This window comes from Oncorhynchus masou, chromosome 19 (assembly GCF_036934945.1).
Source record: "Oncorhynchus masou masou isolate Uvic2021 chromosome 19, UVic_Omas_1.1, whole genome shotgun sequence".
In the NCBI taxonomy this organism is placed as follows: domain Eukaryota; kingdom Metazoa; phylum Chordata; class Actinopteri; order Salmoniformes; family Salmonidae; genus Oncorhynchus; species Oncorhynchus masou.
The window spans coordinates 8,047,753-8,055,539 of record NC_088230.1 but is presented as its reverse complement, the minus strand read 5'-3'; positions in this window follow the sequence as shown (position 1 = coordinate 8,055,539).

The following is a 7,787-nucleotide window of genomic DNA, read 5'->3' as shown; positions in this document are numbered from 1 at the left end:
CTTGCTGTCCCCAGTCCACCTGGCCGTGCTGCTGCTCCAGTTTCAACTGTTCTGCCTTATTATTATTCGACCATGCTGGTCATTTATGAACATTTGAACATCTTGGCCATGTTCTGTTATAATCTCCTCCCGGCACAGCCAGAAGAGGACTGGCCACCCACATAGCCTGGTTCCTCTCTAGGTTTCTTCCTAGGTTTTGGCCTTTCTAGGGAGTTTTTCCTCGCCACCGTGCTTCTACACCTGCATTGCTTGCTGTTTGGGGTTTTAGGCTGGGTTTCTGTACAGCACTTTGAGATATCAGCTGATGTAAGAAGGGCTATATAAATAAATTTGATTTGGTCACTAAATTCCTGTGTAGGAATGAAAATAGCAGACTTCTGCCTGGAAAGAAAGACATTGTAATGAAGCACAAAGACAAAGTTCAATAACAGGTTTTTCTCAAAGTTGTTGCTACAGTGAGGTAGTACTAGCTCTGCCTGAAGGGAACACCACATTGCAGGAATGGGAAAGGGAGAAGACCAACGAAAGGAAAAAACTTTGTGAAAAAAACAGGATCTGAGCAAAATCCTGAATCAAAAACTCGACCTGCTCGCCAAGCACCATTTAATCTGGCTTCATCAAGTTGAGAAGTGTCGGAAATCTTAAGGAAAACATTGGTGACAATGAGGTAGTTGTTCACATGGACTTCTCAGGCTTTCCATTTGGAAAGAGCAGAAAGCAGGCCACCATGCATACTACTGTGATGTACACGTCTCAGGGGTGCCCGTCATTACGCTACATTATCAGATAACCTCTGCCACGACAAAAGAGCCGTGTGGGCACACCTTAAGCCTATTCTGAAGGAAGTGAAGGGGCAAAATCCCTCTATACCTACTCTTCACTTCATGAGCGACGGTCCTGTCACACAATACAGGAACAAAATAAATGTTTACATACTCAGCACACTTCTATTTCTTTGGGGATTCAAAGAAGTAACATGGAACTTCTCAGAGAAGGTAAAGGTGGTCCTGATGGAGTAGGTGGACCAGTCAAATGTAGTGCGAAAGACAAGGGAGTAGATATCCAGACCACAAAAGATATGTACAGCAAACTAAAGAACGCAAGCTCAGGCATAAAGTACTTTTGGATATCTGAAGATGACGAGAGTAGATATGACGATGCAGTGCAGAGTCAGTTGCAAGTGGTTAAAACCTCTAGTGACTCCCCATCCCGCATGAGGGAGTGTAATCATCGACTGACACTAATTAGCATAACGCAACGGACATAAAGATTCCTAGAAAATATTCCTATTCATGAAAATCACAAGTGAAATATATTGAGACACAGCTTAGCCTTTTGTTAATCACCCTGTCATCTCAGATTTTCAAAATATGCTTTACAGCCAAAGCTAGACAAGCATTTGTATAAGTTTATCGATAGCCTAGCATAGCATTTTGTCCAGCTAGTAGCAGGTAACTTGGTCACGGAAATCAGAAAAGCAATCAAATTAAATAGTTTACCTTTGATGAGCTTCGGATGTTTTCACTCATGTGACTCCCAGTTAGATAGCCAATGTTCCTTTTTTTCCAAAAATATTATTTTTGTAGGCGAAATAGCTCCGTTTGTTCTTCACGTTTGGCTGAGAAATCTCCCGGAAATTGCAGTCACGAAAACGCCGAAAAATATTCAAAATTAGCTCCATAATATCGACAGAAACATGGCAAACATTGTTTATAATCAATCCTCAAGGTATTTTTCAAATATCTATTCGATAATATATACACCGGGACAATTGGTTTTTCAGGAGGACAGATTGGAATAATGGCTACCTCTGTATTTTACGCGAGAATCACTCTGGGAGCATCAGGTGACCACTTGCGCAATGTAGCCGCTTATGGGTATTCTTCAACATAAATGCGTAAAACTACGTCACAATGCTGTAGACACCTTGGGGAATACGGAGAAAAAGTAATCTGGTTGATAGCACATTCACTGCTCAATAGGGACGCATTGGAACGCAGCGCTTTCAAAACGTGAGGCACTTCCGGGTTGGATTTTTCTCAGGCTTTCGCCTGCAATATCAGTTCTGTTATACTCACAGACAATATTTTTACAGTTTTGGAAACGTTAGAGTGTTTTCTATCCTAAGCTGTCAATTATATGCATATTATAGCATCTTGTCCTGACAAAATATCCCGTTTACTACGGGAATGTTATTTTTCCAAAAATGAAAATACTGCCCCCTAGTCACAAAAGGTTAAACCGATGGTTGAGAATCTTCCACCTTATGCCAAAGACACTAGTCACATGTTCCCATTGATAGAGGGCTTAGGAAGGATACCAGAGGGCACCCTGCTGGCCACTTTTGATATGGAGAGCTTGTATATTGACATTCCAAACTCTTCCAAACACGAGCTCTGAATACCTCAAATTCACCATGCAGACTGATGAGAGAAAAATAAACTACCTGGATTTATGGATCATCAAATACAATAATCCATTACACAAAGACTTATACACAAAGCCTGCAGATCGCAATACCTTGCTATGTGTGGATAGTATGCATCCTCTTCCCCTCAAGAATGGTCTACCATATAGCCAGTTACACAGAGTTAAACTAATCTGTGGCCACCAGACAGATTTTGGCAGTAATGCAAAAAAAACAGATCAATTCAAAATGAGAGGCTACAAGGACAAAACTCTTGATGCTGAAATTATGAAAATATCTAAAAAAAAAACAAGGAGAGGAAATACTAAAAACTCAACCAAAGAAGAAAAACAACCCAATCACCTTTTGCACTCACAAAGGGTTGGGAGAAAATGAAAGCAATCCTGAAAAAGCACTGGCATAATCTGCAATCAGTCAAAAAAAATTGCAACACCTCTTCAAGGAACCCCCACTGGTGGTCTATGAGCATGGTCACAATATGAATGAAAAGACAATTAAAACAACGTATAGCTGAACACCACAGCTCAATTAGGTGTAAGAACATTGACTATCCATTAGCAGCTCACTTTGTTGAAGCTAACCATCCAATCTCCTCCCTCAAATACACAGGCATTGAGCATGTTGCTCGACTAAGGAGAGGAGGTAACATCGAGATCCTACTACTACAAAGGGATATCATATCTAAAAACATTGACCCCTAGTGGTCTGAATATTGACTTTGATCTCAGGCCCTTCTTATGAAAAATTCTTGCTTTTATGAACAAGTCTTACAAATTCATATATTCTTTCTACAGCTTATTAGCTTACATCTAATATGTTCCACTTATTGTTGATACTTATTATGCATTAACGTTGAACCGAAAGATTACATGTAACAAATATGAAATGTAATATGAAACAATTAAATATATGAAATTGAATTAAACAATAATGTATGTTGATGCTAAAATGATGTACAATATTCAATTATGTTTCTATATAACAATACCCTAATATATTTAATATGCCAAAAACTATTGTTTGAACAGTTTCACAAATTCATTACAATTAACATAATCATTATGACACACCCCTCACTATTGTCATTGGTTGCACTAATTGCACTGTTTGTCTACATAACCTGGTTCAAGTATTCATGACATTACCCTGAAAAAGGAACAGTGATGCCAAAACATTGGTAAATACCCAATAAATTACTGGGAGTATATATGGAGTGTGCGACTATCTTTATTTTGATAGTTTATTTTATTCGCTTTTAGTGAGCACCTCCACACAAACAAACTTTTCTGGGTGTGCGCCAGGTCATGTACTTTATTCTAACAGACAAAGAGAGAACACAGGTCTCAGGGTCAGAGCAGGCAGGTCAATAATCCAGTATGGTGTGGCAAGATACAGAACGGCAGGCAGGTTCAGGGTCAGGGCAGGCAGAATGGTCAAAACCAGTAAAAACTAGAAAACAGGTACTAGAAGGGTTACTACCTAGCGTCCTACCTGGACGCATACCTGGTTGACCGGTGTGCCGCCGTTGGAAATCCGTGTGTGCCGGTTGGCAGTTGATGAGACGGGAGAGAGGGGTGGGCCTGGAAAAAGGAGACAAAGGGCTGTGAGACATGGGTTTAACTCTGGACACATGAACAGTGGGATGTATACGGAGGGTACGGGTCAACAGAAGATGAACAGCAGAGGGGCTAATGACCTTGGAGATGGGGACCGGGCCGATAAAACGGGGGGAGAGTTTGCGGGATTCGGAGGGGACGCAATGGATGTCTGTTTGCCATCTATTTCAACGATGGACATGTCTGTGCAGTGTGGAAAGATACTTTTCAGGTAAAAAACGATCCCGGGTGGACAGACCTATCTTCTGCCCGAGACAATACCGGGGAGCCGGGGTCCGGTGGTGATCCGCTTGTCGTCGATACCTCGAGATGGTCTTGAGAAAGGCCGTCAGGGCTTTCTTCCAGGTCCACCGACAGTGGAGGACAAACATCTGGGCCGAATGTATGCCGACCTCTTCCTCTTGCTCAGGGAAGAGCAGGGGCTGTTCCCCCAGGGAACACTCAAAGGGTGATAGACCGGTGGCGGAGCAAGGAAGGGTTGCGAGCGTATTTGACCCACATTAGTTGTGGTGGGGTTGGCAGAGACAAGGCAGCGCAGAGTCGTCTCCAGGTCTTGGTTGGCCCTTCTCTTACTGGCCATTGGACTGGGGGTGGAACCCAGAGGACAGGCTAGCCGACGACCCAATGAGTGTGCAGAATGCCTTCCAGAATGAAGACGAGAACTGAGGACCCCAGTCCACTGGTAGTCCATGGATCCGGAATACGTGCTGCACCATGAGCTGGGCAGTCTCCTTGGCAGAAGGTAGCTTGGGGAGAGGAATGAAGTGGGCGGCTTTGGAATACCGTGTCAGCTCGTGTCACACATTCAATATGCTGATAGAATTTAGGAAGTATTGGTCTTAGGTTAGCTTTGTTAAAATCCGCAGCTACAATAAATGCCACCTCAGGATGTACGGGTCCAGTGAAGTTCTTCCAGCGCCGACGAGAGATCTGCTTGGAGGGGGGGATATACACGGCTGTGACTATAATCGAAGAGAATGCGGTTGGCATTTGTAAGGAATTCTAGGTCAGGTGAACAAAAGGACTTGAGTTCCTGATTGTTGTTTTGATTACACCATGATTCATTAATCATAAGGCATACACCCCCACCCTTCTTCTTAGTAGAGAGATGATTGCTTCTGTCGGTGCGATGCGTGAAGAAACCGGGTGGCTGTACCGACTCTGACAACATATCCCAAGCGAGCCATGTTTCTCTGAAACAGAGAATGTTACAATCTCTATAGTCTCTCTGGAAGGCAACTCGTGCCCTAATTTCATCCACCTTGTTATCTAGAGATTGGACATTGGCGAGTAATTTGCTCGGAAGCGGTGAATGGTGTGTGCTCGCCTTCTGAGTCTGATCAGTAGGCCGCTGCATCTGCCTCTTCTGCGGCGACCGTGTTGTTTTAGGTCGGCCTCTGGGATGCGATCGCATGTCCAGGGTGGAGGTCCAAACAAAGGATCCGCTTCGAGAAAGACTCATTCCTGGTCATAATGATGGTAAGTTGACATCGCTTTTATATCCAATAGTTCTTTCCAGCTGTATGTAATAACACTTGAGATTTTCTGAGCTAACAATGTAAGAAATAATACATTAAAAAATAACTGCATAGTTTTCTAAGGACCTGAAGCGAGGTGACCATTTCTGTCAGTGCCATTCTGGTAAGCTTCCTGACTCCCAGGGTATACATTACAGATTATTTAAAAAGTCATAGTCAATCGATCAATAATACTCTTAGGAAAACAGTTTATTTTCAATTTACAATCTGTATAAACTATGAAAATAGAAAGGTTCAAAACTTTTGTGAAACATCACAGCACAGTTGAAAAATATACAGCAAATATTAATCAAAACTGGATGGTGTTCAGAGATGGGAGGGGTTAAGTGTAGCTGAAGGATGGGACTAAAAACGAAACAAAAGATAACTATTTTCAAATATACTGCGTCCGTAAATTGTATATAGCATGTATAAACTGGAGGTAGACACCTAAGTGTTGTTGTCCATTAGTGTATTCCAATCAGGAGAGTTATGTTAGGGTTAGGGGAAAATAATAAAAGGGAAATATATATTTTTTTTATATGGGGGATTGGAAATGATGCAGACAATTATGCAGACAACATTGATGGCAACCACAATCTGCAATATTAAAGCTGATCCATGACAATGACAATCTTTACCCCATTACAGAAAAGCATTTAGACATTGTCCTGCTTTTTTTCACTTTTGAGCGTGACATTTTGGGTGCTGAAATCAGCAAATGACCATGTTAGTAGAAAATACCAGATGTAAAATTTTTAAAGCAGTAGACATTTGTTGATATCAAACTATTACTATCTATAAACAGCTGAATGCTAATACTGGAAAAATAATCAAGTAATTTGAAAATCCATTACAGTTACACTGAATGACATTATTCATGGGGGAAATAGTATGACTCAAATTTAAATCAATGGATTTAATTCTCAGTGAATAAAACGTGTTGAACTACACTACCAGTCAAACGTTTTAGAACATCTACTCGTTCAAAGGTTTTTCTTTTACTATTTTACTATTTTCTACATTGTAGAATAATTGTGAAAACATCAAAACTATGGAATAACACATATGGAATCATGTAGTAACCAAAAAAGTGTTAAACCTCTTAAAGGATTAGCCCCTTTTTTACACTTTCGCCTAAAATGACATTCTTGGTACCATTTGAAAGGAAATACTTTGAAGTTTATGGAAATGTGAAAGGGATGTAGTAGAATACAACACAATAGATCTGGTAAAAGATAATACAAAGAAAAATTACTTTTTTAATTTTTTAACCATCTTTGAAATGCAAGAGAAAGGGCATAGCCCAGGTGCAATTTAGATTTTGGCCACTAGATGGCATCAGTGTATATGTAAAGTTTTAGACTGATCATATGAAGCATTGCATTTCTGTTAAAAAAATTGTATGAAGACTGCCCAAATGTGCCTAATTTGTTTATTAATAACTTATGTTCAAAATTGTGCAATCTCCTCAAACAATAGCATGGTATTCCTTCACTGTAATAGCTCATGTAAATTGGACAGTGCAGTTAGATTAACAGTAATTTAAGCTTTCTGCCAATATGTCCTGGGAAATGTTCTTGTTACTTACAACCTAATTCTAGTCGCATTAGCCTATGTAAGCTCAACCGTCCCGTGGAAAGCACACTGATCCCAAAGAAGTTTTTAAACAAATCAAAATTAATTTTATATTTCATTCTTCAAAATAGCTACCCTTTGCCTTGATGACAGCTTTGCACATGCTTGGCATTCTCTCAACCAGCTTCACCTGGAATGCTTTTCAAAGTCTTGAAGGAGTTCCCACAGATGCTGAGCACTTGTTGGCTGCTTTTCCTTCACACTGTGGTCCAACTCCACCGAAACCATCTCAATTTGGTTGAGGTCAGGGGATTGTGGAGGCAAGGTAATCTGATGCTGCATTCCATCACAGTGCTTCTTCGTAAAACGTTTGACCTGTGTGTGTGTGTGTGTGTGTACACGTGTACATATATATATGTACACGTGTACATATACATACACACACACACACACGTACGTATATATATGTATGTATGTATGTGTACATACATATACACACATATATATACGTATATATATACACATATACACACACGCATACACACGTATATATATACACACACACACACGTATATATACACACACACACACGTATATATACACACACACACACACACACACGTATATATACACACACACACGTATATA